Here is a 26,779-nt window from a genome sequence, read left to right as displayed (position 1 = left end):
GAGAAAAATTTGGAACCCGAGGTTTGCAAGGGTGACTGTTGAAAATGATCTCTGAATGTTGGTGGAAAAATACAAGGCCATTAAAAAGAAAATCAGAAAGTCCGGCCGTCCCTGCTCGCCATCTCATTTCTGTCCCCAAATTCCCAAGCTGGGATGAGCTCCGAGGTTCCGAGACCAACCTCTACTCGAGCCATACCTGGAAACGAGGCACCCCGATGGATCTCGGGTCAGATCCCCAAAATAAAGTACCCCAATGGATCTCAGGCCAGATCCTGGAATCGAGGTACCCCGATGCATCTTGGGCTGGATCCCCAAAACAAAGCACCTCGATGCATCTCAGGCCAGGTCCCCAAAAATGAAGCACCCCAATGGATCTCAGGCCAGACCCTGGAAACGGGCACCCCGATGCATCTCGGGTCGGACCCCAGAAGCAAGACACCCCGATGGAGTTCTCTCTGACAGCGGGCTCTCGCCCAGCTAGAGGCCCAGGATAACATGATTTTGCCAGAGGGCAGCCAAGGAGGGCCTCGGTAATGGCCTCCTAAGGCACGTGAGGGTCGCTGACGACCTGTTCTCTAGCTTCAGTGCCGCTGACACTCCAGAGTGAGGGCTTAGGAGGAGGGAAACGATTCTGCATTGCAGGGGGAGGGGGCTTTCCACTTCCCGAGAGGGCCGGGGTCAGGGGCATCCTCCAAAACCGTGGCAGGAACCCCCGGCCGATGCCAGTGGGGACAGGGAGGGACGGGCACATTGGGGCCCTCTGGCCGGGCACTTATCCCCCGGCTCTTAGCGACGCCAGGGCTCAGCCCGTAACGGGCTCTTCCGGAACGCTTGTTGCCCGACTGCCCTTCCTGCCGGGGCCGCGGGGGCGACCGCCACAGGGGCTGGCTCTTCTCTGGGGGATGAGGAAGGAGATACCGTGGCTGCGGGCTCCCAGAATTAATTTCTCAAGGGAGCGGGTGGATCGGGCAGAACTGGTGCCTGAGGAATAGCGGGCCGATCAGAGAGACTGAGGCACCAACACCGTGGCCTGGTGGAATGGCATCAAGAGGATGAGGAGAAGAGGAGGAAGGTGGGAGCCGTGTTGGAAGGGATTGGTCCTAGAAGGCACAGGCAGCCACTGAAGCCTCAGGAGGGAGGGAGTACCACGGACACATTTGTGGGAAGACGGATTAGAGACAGAGTCTGGATTAAGGGAGGCTGTGGGACTCTAAGCAAGAGCCAGTGAGAGGCTAGATTGGAGGAGAGGCCGGGGGAAAGAAAGGGAGAAACATAAAGCAGGACATGGGGCGGCACAGGGAGGACGTGAAGAGAGTTGGGGGTGGGAGGCCCAGGGAGGAGAGGAGGAGGCCCGGCCGGGGTGGAGGAGGAGGCTCCTCGGAGCCCCGGCTTCAGCGTGGGTGATGAGGAGGCCGGAGGCCAGGCTGGAGACCCAAGAGGAGGAGGCCCGGCCGGCTGGTCCTGAGCTTCCCATTACCCAGTTTTAATTAGTGCCTCTGAATCACTGTGCTTGTGCCGCCGGGACCTGATCCAAAGTTCCGCCTCCTCTGGGCTCGGTTCTCCGGGCCTGGCCTCCAAGGGCTCACATCTGCTTCTGTCCCTGATTGGTTCTCTGGGTTCAGGGCAGGGGGGCCTCAGCCACAGCCTAAGGGCGTGCCCGGCCCCCCTTCTCCTTCGGGGTCCCCTCAGCCCCTCCCTCCCACTCCGGATCCCAGCCCAGCCAAGGGTGGCCACTGAAAACCTGAACCCGCGCCCCTGCGCGAGCTTCTTGCTCTGGCCCGAGCAGGCTCTGTGACCGCACACAGTAAGCGCCTCATACGTGCTGCCTCAGCCCTGCAGGACAGAGAGGGGGCTCTCTGTCCTCTCACCCTGTGTGGGAGGGGCACAGAAACTGCGTGGGGGGCAGTCCGGTCACCCCACTTTACGGATGAGGGCACTGAATTTGGGGGCAGAGCTTGGCTTAGAGTCACACAGCTCAGAAGTGATTCAGGGCCCCGTCGGGGGCGAGGCCGGGCCTGTGGGCAGGCTGGGCCTTTGGGCCTCCGCTGAGCTCCGCGGGGGGGGGGGGGGGGGGGGCCCCTCGGGCAGCAGCCTTGCTGAACTCTGGGCCGGGCCGCCCAGCCTCTCCACACTTAATGGGCTTTTTTGGCTGAAAGGAGGCCGTCCCTCCCCACCCACCGCCCCCATCCAGAGGCTCCTTCCTCAGTGTAATCCCTGCATTCTTCCCACATTGGTCCCAGTCACATAACCATCAGGAAACCCGAGCTGGGGCCAAGGCGATGGAGTGGGGGGGGGGTGATGCCTGGGCCAGCTCATTCCATCCAAGTCCCCTCCACGCCCAGAGGAGATGGGCCCCCCCAGAGCACTCCCGGGAGGACCCAGGCCGCCCCCAGAGGGAGGTGCAGCCTCTGGCCGGGCCGGGCCTGCTATTTGTTGGCACGGTGTGGCGCCCGTGGCCTCCTGATGGAGGGGAGGGCGTCTGCAACAGCTGCTGCCCGGCCGCCAGCCTCCCCGCCACGGCAAGGGTCAGTGCTGAGTCATGGCAGCCCTGCCAGGGCCCACAGACAGTGCAGACAGACATCCACTGTCCCTGCCCGGCCACGGGGCCCACGCGGGCGCCCCGCCCGGCCGACCCATCCGGAGAGTGTGCTTCCTGACCACGGGGTCCCCGACGGCCCAGGCCATTGGTGCTCTACTCTACAGCTTCAGTCACCCCTAAAAATGCACCTTTGGATCTTTGGTGGAAATGTCGCAGGTGACCCACGTCCGGGCCGACATTCGCCGCATTGTCTCAGCTGCTCCCTCCCCTCCCTGAGCCTCTGGAAGGCAGAGCCTCCCAGCCCGGGACAGGCCTTCTTATGCCCTTATCCCCCAGAGGCCCCCAGAAGGAGGCTGGATGAAGGAGAGCAGCCTGTCCCAGCCAGCCTCTGCCCCGGTGCCCCCCCCTCCCTCCTCATAATTAGGTTCATGGTTGTGCTGTGAGGGTAGAAACAGGGCAGTTGAGGGTGAAACTCTCCGCCCCGTCCCAAGAGTCCTATTGGGAGCCCCTGATTCGGTCCAAGTGCTTCGAAGGCATCCCCCAGAGCCGGGGAGCTTGGCCACGGGGAGGGCTGGCCTCTGAGCGAGGTCCCCGGGGGGCAATGCCAGGGCGGGCCGGTGCCAGCCAGTACCCCCGCGGGCACCCCACGTGTGACCCGGCCGCCGGCCCCTCGGCCGTCGAGATCCCCCAAAGCTCGGCCGGAGCGCTCCAGCCCCCGCCGCTCATCCCTTCTGCCAAATTGCCACCTTTCAGCGCTGACGGACAGGCGTGTGCGCGGCCGGGGAAGATCACCCGTGCGCTCGGGCATTTGGGTGTCACGCAAAATTGGCTAAACACAGGCTTCCGAGCCGCTCGGCCGGCCCGCTCGTTGCCTCATTGAGGTAACGCGTCCGCTCAGGAACATTAGTAAAGATTCTGAGAGCTGCCGGCCAATGGGGGGGGGGGCACAGATCGCTGCCAACTTGCAACGGGCTTTAGAGCCCGGGAGCCGTCAGAGAAAGTGGCAGGGCATCGCATCGGGTCCTTCCTGCTCCCCCGGCCCGTCGTCAGGCCCCTCGGGGAGCGAGTCCCTGCCTTAGCAATGCCCCGTGTGGCGCTGATAATGCTCACCCGAGTCCGGGCCTTTGTGCCGGCTGCTGGCTCTCGTTCTTCGTGACTGCAGCCCCAAGGGGGACGGGTCACCTGTCCCTCACGCCCAGGCACCTCATGGGACAGCGGCAGGACCCCCAGCTGGAGGAGGGGGAGGGCTGCTGTCTGGAGAAGGCCTGGCCACCCCGTGGTGGGAGGGAGCGTTAGACAGGCCTGGCTTTGAGTGGCAGGGTCTCCTCCTCCACGTATCTGGGAGCTTGGGGGTGCTGAGGAGGGAGGCAGAAAATCCTGCTGCCTCAGTTTCTCCAACGGCCAAACAGACAGATGGGCTCTAAGGGCATCCCCGCTGTGCCTGGCCCATAGGAGGACATTAAGGAGGGCTCGAGTGCTGACAGAATGGTGCCCTGTGGGCAGTTACCTCCTCTGGGCAAGACCAGCTGCCCTCTGAGGTCCATGGAGCTGCGCTGCCCCAGAGGGTGCCATCAGCGGCTCAGGCACCGAGACAGCTGACATTTAGGGAGCCCTTAGTCTGTCGGGGCTGGGGAGGACGGTGGTCGCCTGCGGCATCCCAGCATGCAAAGTCCCGGGGGCCTTATTCTGAGCCCCTCCCTCCAAAGAGCAGCAGAGACCTAGAGAGGGCTTTCTGGGGCCCAGGGCCAGTGGTCTTCCTGACAGCGCCCCACAGAGCCAGGGCATGAGATTTGCGGTCCTGCAAGATCATGGTTTGCCTTAGAGGTCATGGAAGGCTTCATGCGGGAAGTGGATTTGGGTCCTGGCTGGGCCCAGCGCCTCTCATTTCAGTTCCGCCTCCCCACGGAGGGACCCAGGCACCGAGCGGGCTTCTCTCCCCGTTTCCCATGGGCTGGCCCCTAGGTTCTGGGCAGGGGTTTGGGCCAAGAGCTGCAGGGGCTCTGGGGGAGCCACGGGGGCCACGGAGCCCTCGGTCTGGCCCCGGTCGCCATCTGAAGGCTGTGGCTGGGCCGGGCAAGGGCACAATCCCCTGAGAGTTAGGCTGGGGAAGCCCCACGGGAGGTGAAGGGTCTGGGACCCAGCCATGAGTCCCCGGGGCTTGTGGGAAATGGCACCAGCAGCCGCCAGCTCCTTCCACCCACTGGCGGTGACTCAGTGAGCTCCCCATGGACTCTGGGCCACTGTGGTAGTGAAGGCAGAGCGAGGGGAGATTGCTGGGGGGGATGGAGGTGTGAGTGTGTGTGCACACGGGGCCTCCTCGGGGAGCCCGGCCTCATTAGGAACAGCCCAGAGCCACAGGTGTGGAAGGCTGGGCCCAGCTCTGAGGAAGTCTGCTTCTGGTGCTGAGAACGGGCCCTGGGGCAAGGGTGAGGATGGGAGTGAGGACGGGGTGGACCTGGGCTGGTAGCTGGCAGTGGGGAGCCCCGAGCCGAACACGTGGGACCTGAGGGATACGAGAAGCGGCGGCAAGGCCGGCCCCGTGCTGCCCACCCACCAGGCAGGCCCTGGCATTCTCTGGATTCCACTGCGACACCTTCCCCCAGCGGAAATGACCTCTGCCACTCATGTGATACCCCCGGTGGCTCTGTCTCATCTCCCTGGCGTGGGGCCGAGGAGGAGGAGGAGGGAGGGAGGGAGGGAGGGAGGGAGGGAGGAAGGAAGGAAGGAAGGAAGGAAAGGAGGAAGGGAGGGAGAGAGGGAGGGAGAGAGGAAGGAAGGAAGGAAGGAAGGAAGGAAGGAAGGAAGGAAGGAAGGAAGGAAGGAAGGAAGGAAGGAAGGAAGGAAGGAAGGAAGGAAGGAAGGAAGGAAGGAAGGAAGATAGGAAAATAAAGGGGGGAAGTGAGGGAAGGGAAAAGAGAGGGGGAGAGAAGAGAGAGGAATGGGAGAGGGGAAGGGAGAGAAGAGGGAAAGTGGGGGAGGGAGCAAGATCTTTGAAAGATCCTGGAGGAGAGCGAGGTCTCATAAGCCTGGGAAAGGGCAGGAGCCACCTCGGTTTCCCCATTTGGGGGAAAGTCTGGAAGGCTGGGCCAGTCAGCTTCATTTCCATTCCCAGCTAGCTGCTAGAACACTTCAGTAGACGGCTATTCAGTGGAAATTTGGAGCACCCGGGGCTGACGGGTCACCAGTGCGGCTTGAGCAAGATCGCGCCAATCTGAGCCTTCCCTTTATATTTTAGCAAGGTCTGGAGCCTGGTAGATCAGAGAAACGTTGGCGAGCTGAGTTGCTGAGATTTTAGCAAATGATCCCACAAAGTCTCTCAGAACTAGAGATGCGGCCCAGCGGCATTAGGGCCCAGCGGCATTAGGGCCCAGCGGCATTAGGGCCCAGCGGCATTAGGGCCCAGCGGCATTAGGGCCCAGCGGCATTAGGGCCACCGTTTGAGTGGCCGGACCCGCAGTGTGATTCCTGGTTTCCTGTCAAACCAAGTGTCCCGGAAACCGGGGAGCGAGGACGTGAATGGAGGCAGACGTAGTGGACGACTTAACGCTGGAAGGGGGAGCTGACATGCAGAATGATAAAAATCACAACCCAAGAAGATCTTGGCTAAACCAAAGGTGAAATTGGGCAGCGAGGACGACGCCGAGGCTTTTCCTGAGATCCCACGTGCTGGAAGCCTTCATGCGCCCACCATAGCTAGTGCTGGCCCTCCCAGACTGCCTTGCATCTCTCCGCTCTGTGTCTCCTATATACGTACGTGGCTCCTACTGAAACATGAGCTCCCGGGGGGGGGGCTGCTCGGCTTCTGTATATTCAGGGCTGAACACGCTTCCAGTGGGTATCGTGGGAGAAAGTCTTGCTGTCTGATCAAAATTCCCTTCCGTCCACAGACGTTTTGAGACTTCTTTAAGAGGCACTTCGCCAGATCTCTGGGCTGCCCAGGCAAAATCGGGGGTCCCTGCCTTGAAGCACTTCACAGCAACTGGCGTGATAGGATCCGTGGGCCGATAACCGAGCTAGAAGAGTGGAAGCCCCGAGATCTTTCTGAAAGGAGTAATTATCTTCTAAGGGGGGGGGGAGGTCAGGGAAGGTTTTCAGAATGAAGAGATGCTTACGGAGGGTCTTGAAGGAAGGAATGGCAGTCCGCAGAAGTGGAGGAGAGCCTATTCTGGACCCCCGGGACTAGAGATCGTGGAGGGGGAAGACAAGAGGAGCACGTGGTCGGGGGTTCGTCTTAGGCCTGCTGCGGATCCCTCCTCGGCTGGTTCTCCTCCTCCCTCTCCGGCCACTGCTTCTGTCTCCTCTGTCAGTCAGGTCACGCCCTTTAAGCATGGGCGTCCCTTCATAGCCTTTCCTCCCTCTAGCCTGCCTCGCTTGGGATCTCTGCTCATCAAGAGCTCCCATGGGTTTAACGACCATCATCGGCTCCCACAGATCAATGGCCGTCTTCACGGCGATTCTGTCCCGAACTCTCCCCTGACCCTGACCCTCCCCTCTGAGACATCTCCAACTGGCTGTTGCCATAGAAGGCACCACCCCCTTCCCTCCCCCAGCTCCCAACCTAAGGCTCAGCCCTTCTGTCTAACCTGTGATCCCACCTTTGCAACATCTGGACACGGCCCGTCGTGTCCCCGGACACCAATGCAGCCGTCATCCCCTCATCCCCTCACCCCTGGACAGCCGCAGTCGGCCCTGGAGGCCCGCCTGCCTTCCATCCGTCCACCATTCAGTCTCCAAAACATGAGTCTGATCCCCCCTCCCCCCCAGTTAATTCCCACAACTTCTTGTTGCCTCCAGGATCAAATACAATGTGCTGTTTGGCATTCAAAGCCTTTCCTGATGGAGATCCCCTCGTCCTTTCCCCTCTTGTATCTCATTCCCAGTCACGTGTTCTGATCCGGTGACCCTCTGGGCTCCTCTGGCCTCCTGGGATTTCCTCGGCCCTTCCCCAGGCTGGATTGCTCTCCCTCCTCATCTCCCACCACTGAGCAGCTGACTTCCTTCACACCCCACCCAGATCCCCGGGAAGCCTTCCCTCTTCTCAGTATTTCCTGTTTGTCCCTACCGCTATTCGATTGTCTGCTCCTTGTGGGGCTGAGCATGGCATCTGACACCCAGCGGCGCTCAACAAATGTCCCAGGATTGGCTGGAAATACCGACCGCCCGTGAGGGCCGGGCCGCAAGGGAGGAGCCTGGAAAGGGAGCTTGGACCCAGTCTGGGGCGAGCTTTCGGAGCGAGGGAACGGCGTTCTAACTTAGTCCAGGGGCAAAGGGAGGGGACGGTGAATCTTTGGCCAGAAGTGTTGAGGTGAGATCTGGGCCTCAGGAAGATGGTGGATTAGAAAGGGCAGATGGGCGGCAGGAAGTGCGGGCCGAGCAAGGGGGCCCCAACGAGGGCAGCCGGGAGGGCGGGCCGAGATGAGCGTGGGAGCCAGGGACGGGGAGGACGCGGGGCCCAGATAGACGCCCTCCTGCAGCGTCGGGCCGGGTTGAAAGGGACCATGGGACTATGGTGGAGCTGCTAAGTGAGGCCCTGGGGAGGCAGAGGAGGTGGCAGAGGGGGTGGGGAGAGAGCAGGCCAAGGCTGGGGTCTGAGGGAGCTCCTTTTGTAGGGCGGGAAGGAGGGAGGGGCTGGGGGCACCAGACAGGGGGAGCGTGAGAGTCGGCGAGACCCCTGGCATAGGGACATGGGGGGGGGGCGCTGGCCTTTGTACAAGAGAAAGTCTGGGAACTGTTCTGCAGGTTTTCTGTCGCCTCCCCAAATTGCGTAGCAAAAACACCTAGATAGCAGTTGGAGATCGTCTGGCAGAGCCGTGCGACGCCTGTCTGGCGCCCTTGCAGGGAGGGCCGGGCAGCTTCGGGCTCGGCTCGCGGGGTCTAAGAGCTCCCACTCCTGCTGCGGTCCGAGAGAGAGGGTGGACCTGCCCCTGCTCTCCCTTCCTCCTCTCGCCGGGGCCGCTGGCCCAGCTCGCGACCCCTTCTGCAGGTGGTGGCCAGTGGGTGCCGGGGTCCCTCTGCCACCTGCAGGCCGCCTACCACAAGGGAAAGGAGCCTCTGCCCTGCCCCCGCCGTGCCGTGCTGCTTCCCCCGTTCCCTCTCCTCCCCAGGAAGAAGGGAAGCCTGCTTGATGGAGAAAACTTCCGAGGGCTCAGGGCCCTTGTTTTTCATCACATGAGTTAGGAGCTCTTGCTCATGGTCGGCCAGATGATGGCTCCCAGTCATTGCTGGGCCGGGGGGGGGGGGGGGGGGGGATGGTGTCTGCTGGGCTGTAATGAACATGGAGGGTGCAGGGAGGGGCTGCCTGAATCGACACTGCTCTGGGAGCTCAAACCTGGCCTGCCTCGAACCGGGCTAGCCTCGAACCTGGTCAGCCTCGAACCGGGCTAGCCTCGAACCGGGCTAGCCTCGAACCTGGTCAGCCTCAAACCGGGCCAGCCTCGAACCTGGTCAGCCTCGAACCAGGTCAGCCTCAAACCGGGCTAGCCTCGAACCTGGTCAGCCTCGAACCGGGCTAGCCTCGAACCTGGTCAGCCTCAAACCGGGCCAGCCTTGAACCAGGTCAACTTCAAACCAACCCAGCAGACTCCTCACAGGAGGACAACCAGGAAATCAAAGGGTTCCCTGTGCCAGGCAGTGCCCAGAACCATGTCTGCTGCTCTGGAAGGAGGGGCATAGAGATCTCTGTATTTGGGGAGATTTAAAATGGTGCTGGGAGACATTTTGATAGGAGAGTCCTGGCAGTAATTGGCGAGGGACAGGGAGGAGTTACTTCGTGAAAGTCCTGGGGGTGGAGGATGCTGGGAGGAGCCTCACACCCCAGTCTCGGCAGGGATGAGCTCTCTCTGGTGTCCCTCAGGATGCACGCAGGTGCGCGCACACGTGCCAACCCCACCTTCCCCCAGGGGCTTGAACACCAGAAGCGCCAGCTTCCGAAGGAGAGGGCCGTCCCGTCCCAGAGGACGCCGGCCTGGCGTCCGGGCCCCCGGCCGCTTTGTTCCTGCGCCACTCCCAAGGCCACTTCCCGTGGAGACGTTTGGAGACGCGTGCCTGCCTGACAGTGAGACTGTGCAGAAGCTCAGCGGTTCCTGCCGTAATTCTGGACAGTCAGGCCGCAATCGGGCGCTCTCGCTCAGTTCCTGAGAATGCTCCTGACCATCGCTGCCGCTAACTGGCGGGCGTCCTTAGCACGTTCCCATGACGAAGAGCCCGCGCGCTCGCCCCCCTGGCACCGTGAGGGACCTTCAGACAAGTGCACCCTCCCAACGCTCGTGCACACGGGGAAGGCGACTCTGGAGCCTCCAAACCTGGCTTTCTGGGAGGGGGTCCCGTGGGCCCCCGTGGGCAGGGGTTCCAACAGGACCTCAGAGGTCATCTGGGGATCTCCTTGAGGCTCGGTCACCTGGGAGGCCGGGCCGGCTGCCTGCAGAGGCTGCTCACGGTATGAAATACAGTCCCTTCTTAGCTTGGACCCTGTCCTCTTCCGCCCACCCCAGCCAGGAGGAGGCTCAAAAGTCCGCTTTGAGCCTGTCATCCACTGGCTGAAGCCAAAGCCTGGAGGTCAGGATCCCAAAGCTCCCGCGTGGCCGAGCAGGGACCCGGAGTCTGAGCTGGGGAATCCCCTTCAGGTCTCCCACCATCTTCCGGTCCCAAGGCCTCTTCCCTGCTCAGCGCTTCGGGGGCCGTCCACGGGATAACAAAGTTGGATGATTCGCTTAACTTCCTCAATAACCCCAGTTGCCGTGTCACTGGGCCGGCAGCGCCTCGTAGCCGGAGACGCTTCGAAGTAGGAAGGCGCGCTCCCGTTTGTCCCCCAGAACACTCTCGTTTGCACTCACCTTTGCGCGATGTCGCTGCTGCAGCTTTGGGTCTGGCCTTGAGGGAAGTGTGGGTCCTCTCGGTCCCTCCATCGACAAAGCAGCCGCCCAGCCGTGCCCACTGCGCATAACGGCCACGTTGTGCCAGCAGAACGTTGGAAAGGCGGAATTAGAGAAGTCCGGGAAGATGAGCCGGAGCAGGCGGAGAGCTGGCATTTTGGGAGCACGTGCCGCTCGCCCACCGTGGCACTAAGCAGCAGGAGAATAACATTCGCCGTGTCGACAACGGTGTGCTTGAAGACATCTCCCAGCTGGTGTCTTTGGTGTTTCTGACACACAGATGTCTATGTGTGGCATTCAAGGCTCTTCACGCCATGGCTCCGGCCCTCCCTCGTTGGGCCAGCGTGCCACGTCCCAGGAGGCTTCAGCGTCCCCGGGGCAGCGACGGTTTCACGTCATCCTTGGCTCTCCCCTGCCCGACCTAGAGCCTCACAGGTGAAAGCAGGAGCTTTGTGACTAGATCTGATTGAACAGATGAAGTGATCACAGCGGAAAACCAAGGTCAGGGCAGGGAGCAAGCTGGTGCCCACTTATCCCTTCCTTCCCTGGACCTTCCTCTCTCTCCGCACCCCGACGTGCTCCTGACTCCAATGACACCGGACCCCTCGCTGTTGCTTGTGAACGCCTCTTGTCTCGCGGGCCTTGTTTCCTCATCTCTGGAATGCCCTCCCCACTGACCACTGGCCTGCTGGTCCGGGAGTTCAGAGTCAGTCGTTTTAGTCCCTCCCAGGCATGGTCTCTGGAGGGGCAGAGGCCCAGGCAGAACGAAGGATGAAGAGGGGAGGGCTCATGGCCACTTGGGAGCTGGATTTAGCTTTTGGCCCGCTGGCATTTGAATTTTGGTAGTTTCTAGTCTGTCCTTGTCAACATTTCTAGGTGACTTTGATGAGATTCCTTGAAATACAAAATTCAGGTCATTTTTCGCCTCCAAAAATATAAAAAATTTGATCATTTTGAAACTTCCTCCTCTTCTGGGTGCTCCCAAACCACCATTTTTGTCAGTGTGGGTTCTAATTCCTTTTCTGGCGGAGTACTTTCTTGCCTTATTTTTCTCCCTCCCTGCTGTTTTCCCCATCATGTCCTCCAATGAAATAAGTTGGCTTTTCACGGAATCTGCTGTTTTCTTCATATTTCCCATGAATATTTTAAACCATTGAGTTTCATCATCATCGTCGTCATCTTGTTTTGCTGTTTCTTCGTCCCAGACACTTCCTTCTCCTCCTCATGATAATTTTGCCAATGTCGCGTCTTTGTTTAATTCATTTGGTAAGTTTTTTATCCCTCTGAGTTCTGAAAAAAAGTTCTTCTTTGGTGTCTGGTGAAATACTCCTGGGGTTTCAGTTCCTTTTAATGGCATTTTTGCCCTGGTCTCTTTTAGACTATAATACTTTTTCACTGTGTCAGGATGTGTCCTTTCGGAATGTAAAATGGAGGGCTATGGTAAAGACTGAATAAGATTGTGTTTGTACAGTTCTTAGCACTGTAGCTCGCATAGAGTAGGCACTTACTCTGTGTTTATTCTTTGCCTTTCCCCTCCTTTTTTGCTTATTTCTTTGAATGTTTCTTTTTCCCTAAAAACCTTCTGGTTTTGAAGGGATCTCCTGTTAGTGCCCTCCCCATTTTTCTGGCTAAACACGTGTGGCACAGGGAGTTTGTCAGGTCTCTTAGCCTTTGGAGGGAATGTAAATCCAGGCCCCTGGCTGCTGAGGCTCTGGGCACTTGGGGAGGCTGGCATCTCCCCGTGGCCCCACGGAGGCTCCTTTGGATGTCCGTCATTAGCCATTCAGTGTGTTCTCCGGGATAATTTGTGTGTAATTGGACGCTGCTCACCCACAATGGCTCCTTCTTGCCCGACAGGATCACAGACAGATCCCTCGGTGGCCGTCCAGAACGGGCTTGTGCCTCCAACAATGTTGGTGCGAGGCTCAAGGAGAGAGCAGATAATCTCATTACAGACCTGTGTCAGAGAGCCAGGGTTCCCTGCTGGGGATGGACACGTGTGCTCCGTGGAGGGGGCCGGGCAACCTCCCAGAGATGAAAGCGGCTTACGCGGCCCACGGGATTTGTCGTCCGAGCCCCAGCCCGGAAACAGCCTTGCTCTCGGGGGCAGCCTCCACGTTCCAGCCCGCATTCGCACCCACAGTCACTGTAAAAAAGGAGTTGGGAGGGACCTGACTGGTTCTGAAGCCCTTTCATTTCTCTAGCCCCAGGACTGAAGAAGAGGGATTGCCCCCCAGAGCACTAAGAAATATGTTCCCAAACCAAGGTTCAAATCCATGTCTTCCCGCTCAAATGGCCCCCCCAGCCACGGTAGCCTAGCGGGAGCAGAGTCAGTCCCTCAAATGCAGGCTTCCCTGGGCAGAGGAGTGTGAGCTGGACCCTGGGGAGCAGCCAGGAGGAGAAAAGTGACAGGCCTGCCCCCGACATCCCGAGGGGACGGCAGGAGGGAGACGCTGGGTGGCTTCCCTGCTCCTCCCGAGCACATCCCCATGAGGGCCTGTCCTTGGTGCTGAAGCAGCCTCAGAACCTGGGGGCCCGACCCCCTTCTAGGCAGGAGTGCGGTCACACACAGGACAGGAAGGGTCTGGGGTTGTCCACTCTGCTCCGTGGTGCTCCTCACTGGGATGAATAATCAGGAGTGTGTGTGTGTGTGTGTGTGTGTGTGTGTGTGTGTGTGAGTGTGAGAGTGTGTGTGTGAGTGACTGTGAGTGTGTGTGAGTAAATGAGTGTGAGTGTGTGTGTGATTGTGTGAGTGTGTGTGTATGGGTGTGAGTGTGTGTAAGTGAGTGTGAGAGTGTGTTGAGTGTGTGTGAGTAAGTGTGGGTGGGTGTGGGTGAGTGTGTGTGTATGTGTGAGTGTATGTGAGTGTGAGAGTGTGGGTGTGTGTGGGTGAGTGAGTGTGTGTGAGTGTGTGAGTGTGTGCGTGAGTGTGTGTGTATGTGTGAGTGAGTGTGTGTATGCGAGTGTGTGTATGTGTGTCTGTGTGTGTGAGTGAGTGTGTATGTGTGAGTGTGTGTGGGTGAGTGTGAGTGTGTGTGTATGTATGTGTATGTGTGAGTGAGTGTGTGTGTGAGTGTGAGAGTGTGTGTGTGTGTGAGTGACTGTGAGTGAGTGTGTGTGTGACTGTGTGGGTGTGTGTGGGTGTGAGTGTGTGTGAGTGTGAGAGTGTGTTGAGTGTGTGTGGGTGTGTGTGTGTATGTGTGAGTGTGTGTGAGTGTGAGTGTGTAAGTGAGTGTGAGAGTGTGTGTGAGTGAGTGTGTATGTGTGAGTGTGTGTGTGTATGTGTGAGTGTGTGTGAGTGAGAGTGAGTGTGTGTGTATGTGTGTGAGTGAGTGTGTGTAGGTGAGTGTGTGTGAGTGTGTGTGGGTGAGTGTGTGAGTGTGTGAGTGTGTGTGTATGTGTGAGAGTGAGTGTGTGTGGGTGAGTGATTGTGTGTGAGTGAGTATGAGAGTGTGTGTGAGGGAGTGTGTGTGTGGGGGTGAGTGTGTGAGTGTGAGAGTGTGTGTGAGTATGAGTGTGAGGGTGTGTGAGTGAATGAGTGTGAGTGAGTGACTGTGAGTGTGTGTGAGTGAATGAGTGTGTGTGACTGTGTGAGTGTGAGTGTCTGTGAGTGTGTGTGTGTGTATGTGTGAGTGTGTGTGTGTGTATGTGTGAGAGTGTGTGTGTGTGTATGTGAGTGTGTATGTGAGTGTGTATGTGTGAGTGAGTGTGTGTGGGTGAGTGTGTGTGTGTGTGAGTGAGTATGTGAGTGAATGAATGTGAGTGTGTGTGGGTGAATGTGATTGTGTGTGAGTGAGTGTGAGAGTGTATGTGAGTGTGAGTGTGTGAGTATGAGTGTGAGTGTGTGTGAGTGACTGTGTGTGTGAGTGAATGAGTGTGTGTGTGTGTATGTGTGAGTGTGTATGTGTGTGAGAGAGTGTCTGTGAGTGTGTGTGTGTATGTGTGTAAGTGAGTGTGAGAGTGTGTGTGTGAGTGTGTGTGTAAGTGTGAGTGTGTGTGTGAGTGAGTGTGAGTGTGTGTGTGAGTGAGAGTGTGTGTGTGAGTGTGTGTATATGTGTGTGTGTGAGTGTGTGTGTGAGTGTGTGTGTGAGTGAGAGTGTGTGTGTGAGTGTGTGTGTGAGTGAGAGTGTGTGTGTGACTGTGAGTGTGTGTGAGTGTGTGTGAGTGTGTGTGTATGTGTGTGAGTGACAGTGAGTGTGAGTGTGTGTGTGAGTGTGTGTGTATGTGTGTGTGAGTGACTGAGTGTGTGTGAGTGAATGAGTGTGTGTGAGTGTGTGTGTATGTGTGTGTGTGAGTGAGTGTGTGTGTATGTGTGTGTGAGTGACTGAGTGTGTGTGAGTGACTGAGTGTGAGTGTGTGTGTATGTGTGTGTGAGTGTGAGAGTGTGTGTGAGTGTGTGTATGTGTGTGTGAGTGTGTGAGTGAGTGTGTGTGTGACTGTGAGTGTGTGTGAGTGTGAGAGTGTGTGTGAGTGTGTGTGTATGTGTGTGAGTGACTGAGTGTGAGTGTGTGTGTGAGTGAGAGTGTGTGTGAGTGTGTGAGTGAGAGTGTGTGTGAGTGTGAGAGTGTGTGTGAGTGTGTGTATGTGTGTGTGAGTGTGTGTGTGAGTGAGAGTGTGTGTGTGACTGTGAGTGTGTGTGAGTGTGAGAGTGTGTGTGAGTGTGTGTGTATGTGTGTGAGTGACTGAGTGTGAGTGTGTGTGTGAGTGAGAGTGTGTGTGAGTGTGTGAGTGAGAGTGTGTGTGAGTGTGAGAGTGTGTGTGAGTGTGTGTATGTGTGTGTGAGTGTGTGTGTGAGTGAGAGTGTGTGTGTGACTGTGAGTGTGTGTGAGTGTGAGAGTGTGTGTGAGTGTGTGTGTATGTGTGTGAGTGACTGAGTGTGTGTGAGTGAATGAGTGTGAGTGTGTGTGTGTGTGAGTGTGAGTGTGTATGTGTGAGTGAGTGTGTGTGAGTGTGTGTGTATGTGTGAGTGTGTGTATGTGTGTGTGAGTGAGAGTGTGTGTGAGTGTGAGTGTGTGTGTGAGTGTGTGTGTGAGTGTGTGTGAGTGAGTGTGTGTGAGTGTGAGTGTGTGTATGTGTGTGTGTGAGTGTGAGTGTGTGTGTGAGTGTGTGTGTGTGAGTGTGAGTGTGTGTTCTGGAAAGGAAGAGCGGTTCCTGAAGCCTCCGTCTAGCCGTGTGAAGGTGTGAGTTCCAAGCAATCGAGCCCAATGGCTCTGTCTGTTAATAGACTGTTTGGGTCAATGGACGGCAGGGAGGGCAGAAGATGAAGGAAGAAGCCACAGGACTGGGTCTGGGCCCAGCTGCTGGGAATACGAACACGCAAGCACCCCTCATAGACCTCGCTTCCTCTGGTCTCTGGTGTGCCGGGAAAACGGGCCCTTGCCCATGTGACCATGGCTGAGTCACTTTGCCTCTGTTTGCCTCAGGTCCCTCATCTGTAAAGTGGGTATAGTGATAGTGCCAGCCTCCCAGAGTTGTGGGGAAGATGGCATGAGACAGATTTAAAAGCATTTTGGCACGGCACCTGGTACACAGCAGGTACTATATAAATGCTGGTTATTAGGATCATCATTTTCATTGTCAGGAGGAAGAGGGAAAGCCCCCCACGGGGCCCTCAGTTTCCCCTGTGTTAGGTGAGCAGTGGGAGGTGAAAGAGCCTGCTTCTCACCCTATGGGTCTGTGGCGATCTGGGACCCACACTCTGCCCACAGGCCCTTGCTGGTTTGTAGCATCACAATGACGCTGATCGTGGAGGATTTGGGGGGGACTCGGGCTTTTAGCCTCGGAAATGGGAAGAACCCTAAGAGCCAGCCATTGCTCTCTGAACGGACAGACTCGGGGAGCCCTGATGTGACTATAGAAACTGTAGCTCAAATACCATTTGAATGTACCAGTGACATATCTGACAGCCGGTCCTCCCTCCTCATCCTCCCCTGCCCCGGGTCTCCTGCCCGGGCTTCCCCATTGGAGTCATTCGGTTCCATTGTGTGGGAGCGGGTAATTAATGTGGAACCAATCGGCAGGCGCTGCTTGGGGGGGGGGGGGGGGGCCTTTATTGTTCCCGTAAAAGAGCGCGTGTTCTTTATAGAGCGGTCTCTCCCCAGAAGACTCTTGAAGCAGGCGAGAAGCTTGCTTTTGACAGCGCCTGGCAGGGGCTGGGTACAGGGCTTCCCACGAAGCAAGGAGCAAAGTTCTCTCGGGTTAGAGGCAACTGGCCCACGCCTTCTGCCATCTGAGGGCAGAGGGCAGGGAAAGGCATCGATGTGGCCTGGGCCACACTGCACCTTGGCCCCCAGGTTGCCTTCTGGGCCTTCTCTGGGGGGGTCAGCGCCCTCCGTGGGTCCCTCCAACTCGGCCCGCTTCGTTTCCCGGCTTCCAGCCCCTCGATGCTCAGGCGAGCCCAGCTGACGAAGCTCCGTTGGGTCAGCGTCGTGAGATTGCCGTCCAACTTCCCATCCAGATGAGGACGGGACGGCAAAGACCGACCATGTGCTTGGCTCCCGCCCTTCTGGACCGGGTATGACCTGGCTCCACAGGCCAGCTGTGTGCACTTCCTGTGGACGACAGCACTTCCTGCCAGTAGGGGAAGCGGCAGGTTTTTTCTAATCCAAGTGAAAGTTGTCCCTTAGCCCTTGTGGAGGCTTTTCCCCATGGGCAGCGTGGGGTGGCAGAGCCCGTGCCCTTTGGCATCCGGCTTGAAGTAGTGAGGATTTCCCACAGGGTCCCGGAGGGGGGACCCCGAATGTGAAGGCAGGACCGACTCCCTGTGCATTCCCCCCAGCACTTTGCTTCCTCATCAGAAAGTCTTCCTTGAGCTCCTTCCCTTCTGAACTGACTCTCCTGGGAGGATTTGGCTCCCCTGCCCTGCCCCTGAACACCTTCAGATACGCTTCCTTCGAACCCAGGGTGCCCGACAAGCCGGGACCAACATATGTTGCATTTCCACCTTGGCCCGATGTACATCACGCTCCCACCTTGGCCCGATGTACATCACGCTCCCACCTTGTAACCAATTCCTCTTCCAGAGGCATGGAGAATCAGATCTGTGAGCGTCCCCTCTCCCTGCCCCTCACACCACTTGTTGCTTAATCTGCTTTTCAAAGGAGAAAATGATCGTTGAGGAGATCCTGCCCTTGGCCGTCATTTCGCATGATATTACTTTGGTGCAAATGTTGGGGTCTGCCGGGATCGTGTTGTGGGATCGGCCGAGCGCTGGGGAGCGCGCCCCCGGCCTTCTAGAGCTGCTGGGGGAGTTCTTGGGGAGCGAAGCCCGGAGACTGGGGCCGCAGGGTCCCCAGTAGACCAGGCAGCTGCACTTCAAAGGCAGTTGTTTACAACCCTCTCCTCCGCGTGTGCTTCCAATCCCTTGGCGTGAGCCAGGAGTCTGAAGCTGCCGGGCTCCAGGGACTGTGGTGGGTGGCGGCAATACGAAACCAGGGATGGCAGGATCCTTGCCCCGGGGATTCACTGTGGAGAATGGGGAGCGGGTCCAGGGACTGTGTGTTCTTAGATTAATAAATACAAAAGGAATAAACAGTTTTTAAGGAAAGACCTCAGGGGAGGTCTCGTGGAGGTCATGATGGCTGAGCTGACTCTTAAAGGAGTCTGGGAGGTAGACGTGATGAAGGGAGGGCGTTCCAGACAGGAGGGACAGTCTGGGCAAAGCCAGGGCTGGGAAAAGCCAGCCGTGCAGTGGCTGAGGGCAGTGAGGGGAGCAAGGTGGCTGGGACCCAGCAAGTGAAAACCGTTAACCGATGGCGGAGCAGCAAAGAGGAAGCTTTAGAGGCAGGGAGGCCAATTAGGAGGCTGATGCCAGAGGACTCAGAAAAGAAAGGTCACACCCCAAATGCCTCTTTATAATAAGAATAAAATTCTCCCTCTACTTTGAGGGACCTTTTTGGTCTCTGAGCTTCCAGTCTCTTAGGAGGCGGGGAGGGTTCCAGCATTCATGGATGGAAAGTTCCCCCAGCCTTGGCAAGTTGAGCCCAGTGAGCCTTTCCTAGGAGCCACAGACTAGAGAAAGACATCTTGGGACCTGAAAGCTCAAGTTCTGGGGGTGATCAAGGAAAAAAGAGGTCATGACAATGGTGTGGATGAGGGGAAGAGCAGCAGAGGCTCATTCAGTGTCTGGAAAGTTCCTGGGTTTTTTCCTATGTAATATTTAGAGAGAACGAAAGATCAGTCACAGAAGCAAAGCAATATGCCTGTTGGTGAGATGGGGAGGGCGGCCCACTTCCATGAGAGACAGACAGAGGAGGGAAGGAGAGGGAGAGGGAGAAGAAGGAGAGACAAGAAGAGGGAGAAGGAGAGAGAAAGCTAGTCGAATGGAGCCATTGAAGGCAGGGAGGGTGTCTGGGAAGATGGGAGGCATCCAAATCCGGGACTGACACCTTGAGGTACCTGTAGGAAAAGTCTGCACAGCTGTGCTGGGAGGAGGAGAAGCAGGGGCAGCTGGGCAGGATTTCCAAGAGCTGTAAGGGACAAAGCAAAGCTTTCCATTAAAACCAAATCTGGAGACGAGGTCTGGTCGGTCGGTCGGTCGGTGGGTCAGCTGTTTGTGCGGCTGGCCTCCTGCGGATGTCAGTCACTCAAATACTCGGTGAAAGTTTCTCACCCAGATGTTTGCAGGGGAATAGCAGAGTCCACAGTCAGATCCTGAGAAGAATTCTTTCAACCAACTTGACAGTGTCGGCTGTGGGCCCACCACCCTGGGCCCAGGGCTGGCTTTGGGGATGCCAGAGCCTCTCAAAAGCCCAGTCCTGGCTGGTTCGGCTGCCAGGGACACAAAGAGGAGGGGATCTCATTAGCTAGAAGTCACCCAGCCGTCTGTGGTGGACCTCATTTGTCAAACATCTTTCTGAAATGTCGAGGTCCTGCTAAGAGCTCAGATGCACCTGTCCCAATCTGATGAGCTGGTTACCTTCTTCCCAGCCATCGCCCTCCAGCAGGCCTAAGCCTTCTCCAGAATTTTGCAGCTCTGTAGAGAGCATCATCATTCTTCCAGCTCCTCTGGCTGAGTTTTTTCCTTTTAATAAGTTTGTAGCGACATCTCCTTCTCATGTCATCTTTGTTCCCCATTTCAGCCGTCCTAGAGATTCCTCGATGGTGGCTGAGTGGAAGTGAAATGGATGAGCCCCCACTCCTACTCCATCCTGTCTCCTGATAAATAGGAAATCCAGCTCAGATGGCAGGATCTCTTGTGGGGCTCTGGAGGCCTTGCTTCCACCTCATCTGTCACAGATGGACTGGGATGGGCGTAGGACCTAAGACCCGTGCCGAGCCCTGGAAGCTTTTCTCCCAGGGAAGCCCCTGTTTGACTTGTCGTGGCCTGCCGTCATTTTGCCTTCTTGTGCCAGTCCCTCAGAGACACAGAGTAGAGCGGGCCTCCCTGAGGGCCCCGGGGTTTGAGACTCAGAGACATTGACCCCCATGGGAGAAGGCGAAGGAGCAGAGCAGCAGCTCCCCGTGGCAGGCAGAGTTGTCAGGAATAGCACATCAGAGGGAAAAGTGGCCTAGGGAGGTGAGTGAGTCTGATGCAGCTTAATAATAAGCTGTCATCAGCCGGGCTGAATTCCTGTATCCCCAGCAGAGAATCCTCAGGCCTTGAGAGAAGGAAGGGTCAACCTGGCCTCGGGCAGGAGGCAAAAGGGAAAGGCAGGACGTGCCTGTGAGTCACAGGCCGAGCCGGTCTGGGAGGAGGCGCCCGAGGCCCAGCCGAGCCTTTCGTGCTGCCTCTTCCAGGGTGGGATGGAAATAGAAGTGCCAACGTTCCTGTTAGCTTCCACGGCGCCGGTACTCGGCGGCAAGCTGAGCTTCCAAAAAGAACTGGCTGCCTGAGGACTGCAAGCACGGGCTTGGCAGGTGCCATCACCCAGTTAGGAGGATAAATCGCAGGTCTCCTCCTCCGCCAGGTAGAGGGAAGCGGCGAGGTGGTGGTGGAGCTGGGGGTCGTAGCGCCACCCACCTTTGCCCGTGGAGGCTCGGCACTGGTATTTTTGTTTTCCTCTTCAGAATCTGGTGGAATCCAGATGCCTCCTCCCAGGAGCTGTTGATAGAGCTGATGGATAAACCTTCTGTGAACATTTATTTTTTCTTTGTCAAAATGTTGGCTAGGCTTCTGTGGACTCGGGGTGGATGTTATTGATGGCTGGCGTGTTTCTCCCCTGCCTTTTAAAGAGCAATGAGTGTCTTAGCAGGGTTATACTCTGAACAGAGCCTTGCGCCAAGAATGTCACTTCTTGAAGCCCTGTGTGGGGCTGACTCCAGGCGGGGGAGTTCGAGGGGAGGGGTCCTGGGTGCTGGCCCAGCACGTCGCCATCTCCCCTTTGGGTTTCTGGTTTTAAGCAAACAAACCAAACTTCTCCTTTCCCAGTTGACGTGAGCGATGTTGTTTATTTGGCTCCTGAGAGTGCAGGGTACTCTCTCTGTCTCTGCCATATTGAGGATGGGGGGTGCTCAACACCAGCCAGGTCTGTGACACAAATAGACGATGGCTTTCTGATCCTGTATCAGTCACATAGCCAACCAGCTAATTGGTGCCTGCTCGGAGGCACTGTCCTGGAAAAACCGATGATACCTCTTACCAAGCTCGGGCTGAGAAGCATTGCCTGTTGTTGACAATTCTTCCGCCTCCCAGCTATTCTCTGAGGGAGAGGTGGTGAGAGGCCGGGCCTCAGAAGTCGGCATCTGCCTTTGGAAAGTTCCTACCACTCCCAGTGGTGGAAGCCAGAGGCTTCCCACACTCCCAGAGAGGCTGGTCAGAGTCATAATTCATGTGGTCTAGCCAACTCGGCGTAGAAAATTAAGCTGCACCCCCATGCAGAGGAGGTGAAAGTGCAACTGAGGGAGCCCTGTTCCTTGTCCAAGAGCAGCTGCTTGGGCCTGGCCCGGTGCTCTGCAGTAGATTTCCTTCCATTCTCCTGATACCTGGCTCTGGGCCGTCCTTCCAGAGTGAGGGCCAATAAGAGGGATGGGAAATCAATGGGGGATGTTGTTGTGCTCTTAGGATGGTCAGGGAAAACTTCCCAGAAGGGGAGGGACTTGCCTGGGACCTAGACAGAAGAGCAGGCCTGACAGAGAAGAGAAAATATTTTCCGATAGAATGTAGGAGGCTCTGAGCGTTTTAGGGCTCTCTACCACCAACTCTGGTCGGATAAGAGGCTGTCCGTTGGCTAAGAATTCTGAGAAAACAACTCCATCAAGTCAGGTTTAATCCTCCTGTTGGTGATCTTTGTATCAATGTGGTTTTTTAAAACTTTTTTAGAATATCCTTTTCTTTTTAAATTTTGATTTCCAAGTTCTCTTTCTCCCTTTCCTGTACTCACCGAGAAGGAAGCAATATGATATCGATTGTACGTGCAAAATTGTGCAAAATATATTTGCGTATTAGCCAAATTGTTAAAATCAATAGATAAGTAAAAGGCAAAAGAAATAAGAAAATAAGAAAATTATACCCATTTGTACTCAAAAGCTCATCAGTTCTCTCTCTGAAAGTGCATAGCATTTTTTCAACACGAGTTCTTTCGAATTGTCTTGGATCATTATATTGAAAGGCAAGTCTTTCACAGTTGATCATCATGATAACATTGTTGTTATTGTGCACAATGATCTCCTGATTCTTCCCACTTCTCTTTCAATTAGTTCATGTAGGCCTTGTCATATTTTTCTGGAGTCATCCTCTTTGTCATTTCTTACAGCATAATAGTACCTCCATCACAATCATGTCACAACTTATTCAGCCACCCCCTGCTGATGGACATGCCCTCGATTTTCAATTCTTTGCCAACAACAAAAAGAGCTACTGTAAATCTTTTTCTACATATGGGTCTTTTTCTCTTTTTATCACTTTGAGGCACTTTGATATTAGTGGATCAAAGGGTATAGCAGGATTTTATATTCCTTTGTGCATAAATCCAAATTGTTCTCCAGAATGTTTGAACCAGTTCACTACTCCATCAACAACTAATTAATGTGCCCATTTCCCTCATCCCCTTCAGGATTGGCCATTTCTGATAGGTTTGAAGTAGTATCTTCAGAGTCTGTTTTTAATTTGCAGTTCCCTAATCATTAGTGATTTAGTGCATTTTTTAAGGGGAAAAAATGTCTATTGACAGCTTTGATTTCTTCTGAAAATTTCCCCTTCATATCCTTTGACCATTTGTCATTTGTGGGACAATTTTTATTTTTATAAATTTGATCAGTTCAATATTCAATATATATTTGGGAAATGAGGCCTTTAGCAGGGAAACTCGTAAATTTTTTTGATATTACTTTATAGTGCATGATACCTTTTAGTGTGACTCAGTTTCCCTGATTATCTCTTTAATTAGATGTTTTTGCTTTTACTTTGTTCAAAATCATGATTGCTACCTCTGCCTTTTTTACTTCAGTTGAAGCATATTCGATTTCACTCTATCTCCTTATTTTGAATCTGTGGATGTCCTGTGTCTCTCTTGTAAACAACATATAGTCTGATTTTGGCTTTTCATCCATTCTACTGTTTCCATTTTAATGGTGAGCACATCACATCCACAGTTACTAACTGTGTATTTCTTTCCTTCCTATTTTCCTCCTGCTTAACCCTCTCTCTTTTTATCCTATCCCTTCTCAAAAGTTTCCCTTTTTACCTTTTTACCATCCTCCCTTTTTATGATTCCCTTCCCCTTTTATTTTCCTAATGGTCAAGATATATATTATATACAAAATGAGTGTACATATCAAGTCTTCCCTCTTTGAATCAATTCCAATGAAAGTGAATGTCAAACATTGCCCACCACTCCGGATATTTTCTCCTTTACCTTAAAAATGCTTCCTTGAATATCTCTTTTAGATAAGAAAATTTTCCCATTCTACTTCTCCCTTCCTTCTTCTCACAGTACAACTTTCTTACCCCTTCATTGGGGGGGGGGATCATTTCCAACATAATTTTTGAGGCTTTGTTTAGGCCATTTCTCACATTGTCATCTTCTTCTGAATTTATGTCTTGGTCTTCTTTGCCATCACATTAGCTTTTTTATGATCAGTTCTTTTGTTGTGATGGTTTGCTCATTTTTTCAGCTTATTTCTTGATTTTGAACTTTATGTTAAAGTTGAACTTTGCTTATTTTGGGGTAGGGAAGGATTCCCCTACCCATGTCCCCTGTCTTTATGTACTCCTTTAAATGTCCTAATTTTTAATGGAAATTTTTATTTTATTTTATAATTATAACTTTTTTTGACAGTACATATGCATGGATAATTTTTTACAACATTATCCCTTGCACTCACTTCTGTTCTGAATTTTGCCCTCCTTCCCTCCACCCCCTCCCCAGATGGCAGGTAGTCCAATACATGTTAAACATTAAGTATATTTTAGCTACAACGTATGTGCACAGATCCATACAGTTCTCTTGTTGCACAAGAAAAATCAGATTCAGAAAAAGGTAAAAATAACCTGGGAAGAAAAACAAAAATGCAAGCAGTCCACACCCATTTCCCAGTGTCTTTCTCTGGGTGTAGCTGATTCTGTCCATCATTGATCAATTGGAACTGAATTGGTTCTTCTCTTTGTCGAAGATATCCCCTTCCATCAGAATCCATCCTCATACAGTATTGTTGTTGAAGTGTATAACGATCTCCTGGTTCTGCTCTAAATGTCCTAATTTTAATAAAGTTCTTGAGAGTTAAGAGTATAATTTTCCCATATAGGAATGTAAACAGTTTAGTTTTATTGAGTCCCTTAAGATTACTTTTTCATGTTTACTTTTTCATGCTTTGCCTGAGTCTTGTCTTTGAATGTCAGATTTTCTGTTCAGCTCTGGTCTTTGCATCTGGAATGCTTGAAAGTCCTCAGGGTCATTAAATGTCCATTTTTTTCCTCTGAAAGTTGAAACTGAGTTGCTTATTCTTGGTCGCAATCCTAATTTCTTTGCCTTCCATATTGCAAACCAAATTTCTTGAAATATGACATCTAGGCTTTTTATCATGACTTTTATGTAGTCCAAATAATTTAAAAATTCTCTCTCTTCAGTCTCTTTTTCTGGCTATTTATTTTTCATGGTATTTTTCACATTTTTTTCTTAATATTTTTTCCATTCTTTTCACTTTCTTTTTACTGTTTCTTGATGCCTCATAGAGTCACTAGTTTCACTTTTCCAGTTCTAATTTTTAAGGAATTATTTTTTTCGAGGTTTTGATTCTCTTTTTCCATTTGACCAGTTCTGCTTTTTAGGAAGTTTTTCCTTCAGTGAATTTTTGTGCCTCTTTTACCCATTCTGCAAATTCTATTTTTTAATGTTATTTTCTTCACTATTTTTTATCTCTTTTACCAAACTATTAGTTTCCTTTTCAAAGTTAAATTGCATCACTTATTTCTTTTTTCCACTACAACTCTTAATACTTTGTTTAGGTTTTCTAGAAATTCTTGGGGGTTTTTTTGGTGCAATTAGTATTTTTTTTCAGACTTTGCTTATACCTGTTTTCCACATTATTGTCATCTTCTGAGTTTTTGTCTTGGTCCTCTCTGCCACCATAGTAGTTGTTTTTTTGTTTTGTTTTTTGTTTTTGGGTTGGGTTTTTTTTTGGTTTTTTGTTTTTTTTTTTGTTTTTTTTTTTTTTTTGGTCAGGTTCTTTTGTTGTGGTTGTTTGCTTATTTCTTGCCTTTGAATTTTATGTGAGCTTTGCTTACTTTGGGATAGCTTAGGACAGTCCTAAGCTTTTTTGTGCTGCTGTTTTCAGAGCTAGCTCTGGAGGTCTACAAGCTTTCAGTTCTTCCAAGGTCTGTTTGAGGAGAGATGTGGTCATTGCCCTCCTAGTGTGCACTCTAGTCTTTTCCCAGGAAGGGCCCCTGCTCCTCTGTAGCCATAAACTCTAGTACTCCTGAACATCCTGGAACTGTGATCTAGAACTACCTGTGGGCAATAGACATGCCAATAAGTGTGCATTTTTTTCCTAGTGAATACCTGAGGCCTGCAGCCTGGAGGAGGTGGGGAGGGAAGGAAGGAGGGAGGGAGGGAGGGAGGGAGGAAGGAAGGAAGGAAGGAAGGAAGGAAGGAAGGAAGGAAGGAAGGAAGGAAGGAAGGAAGGAAGGAAGGAAGGAAGGAAGGAAGGAAGGAAGGAAGGAAGGAAGGAAGGAAGGAAGGAAGGAAGATTTTTCTGTTTCTCATGATTCTCAGGTCAGCTCACTCTCAGCATCAAAAGTGGGGTTCAGTTGAGAACTCAGAGCCTTTGACAGGAATGTTACCTGGTGGATGGAGCTAGACCTGGATGATGCCCCTGATACTTATTAGCTGTATGACTCTGGCCAAGTCATTTCAGTGTTAGAGGCTCAGTCTTCCTATTTGTAAAATGGGTATAATAGGAGGGCTTTGTCCCTGAGGCCTTTCTCTATAAGATCAGGTTCACCCTTAGGTAACTAGGATGTTCCTAAGACTAGGGATCAAATCATATCTCAGTACTATCAGCACCACCACCCCCCGCCCAGCTGTGCACACACTAGGCGCCCAATGCGTGCTGATGGGAGTCTGTTTTCCCAAAGCCCTTCCCGCCCTTCCTCTGAGCCCCCATCCATCAGGGCAGCCCTGCAGGCCCAGAGCCCGGTGAACATGAGCGATGCCTGTCCCTCCCTCATCCTGGCCTTGTGGGACCAGGGAGAGGAAGGTGCCGCAGCTGCTGCCTGGATGAAGGAGGGGATGCAGCCGGGAGCTTCCCCGGGTTTGGTCAGGGTGGAAGGGATTTCTTCAGCTTCCAGGGGACGCAGTCCTGGTGTAGCCAGCGGCGTCGCCCCTGCCTCATCTATAACGCGGCGCTTGAGGCGGCCCCACTGCTCTCTGTCAGAAATGCTGAGGAAGCCTGAGTGCGAAGGGCCCGAGACGCTGCTTTGAGGGGGTTCGCCCTGCCAGGGATGAGTGGTCTGGACCTTCTCCGTGGCTCCTGGCCCGGCCTTCCTGGGCCTCCCAGAACTCCAGAAAGCTGGGGCTGCGTGGGGGGCAGGGAAATCAATGGAGGACCATATAGTCTGTCTAAAAGTCGATTGATCCTCAGATGAGGGCGGCTGCGGCGTGGGCAGCAGGAGCTGCCATTTCTGCTCATGGGCGCCGCTTTCCAGCCATTACCCTGGTGAGGGGAAATCGGTACGGAGCTCCGTTGCCGTGATGGATCGCCTCTCGTCGCTGGGGATTGGCTCAGTATTTTTAAGTCAGTCATCTCTCGGGCCCCTTTTATTCCTCCTCAAGGTCTTCTTAGGCGTCCTTGGGAGAGGTAGTGATCGGCTCGTGTAACGATGGATCCAGGCAGAAGTATAGCAGCAGATCTCTAGACCTGGATTCAGTGTCAGAACATGGTTCTTGTCCTCATCCCTCTCCCCATCTTTCCTCCTCTCCTCCTGCTCCTCTCT

At 54.2% G+C, this 26,779-nt stretch overlaps 1 protein-coding gene across 2 annotated transcripts in view; it reads left to right on the top strand.

Moving 5' to 3' along the window:
* KLHL29 (kelch like family member 29) overlaps positions 1-26,779 on the top strand; it is a 135,886-nt gene that overhangs the window by 17,593 nt on the left and 91,514 nt on the right. The gene's annotated exons all lie outside the window — the stretch shown is intronic.

The sequence above is a fragment of the Sminthopsis crassicaudata genome, chromosome 2, assembly GCF_048593235.1.
Source record: "Sminthopsis crassicaudata isolate SCR6 chromosome 2, ASM4859323v1, whole genome shotgun sequence".
Lineage (NCBI taxonomy): Eukaryota > Metazoa > Chordata > Mammalia > Dasyuromorphia > Dasyuridae > Sminthopsis > Sminthopsis crassicaudata.
Note: the sequence above shows the minus strand (reverse complement) of the source record. Positions and strands in the feature narration are given on the sequence as shown.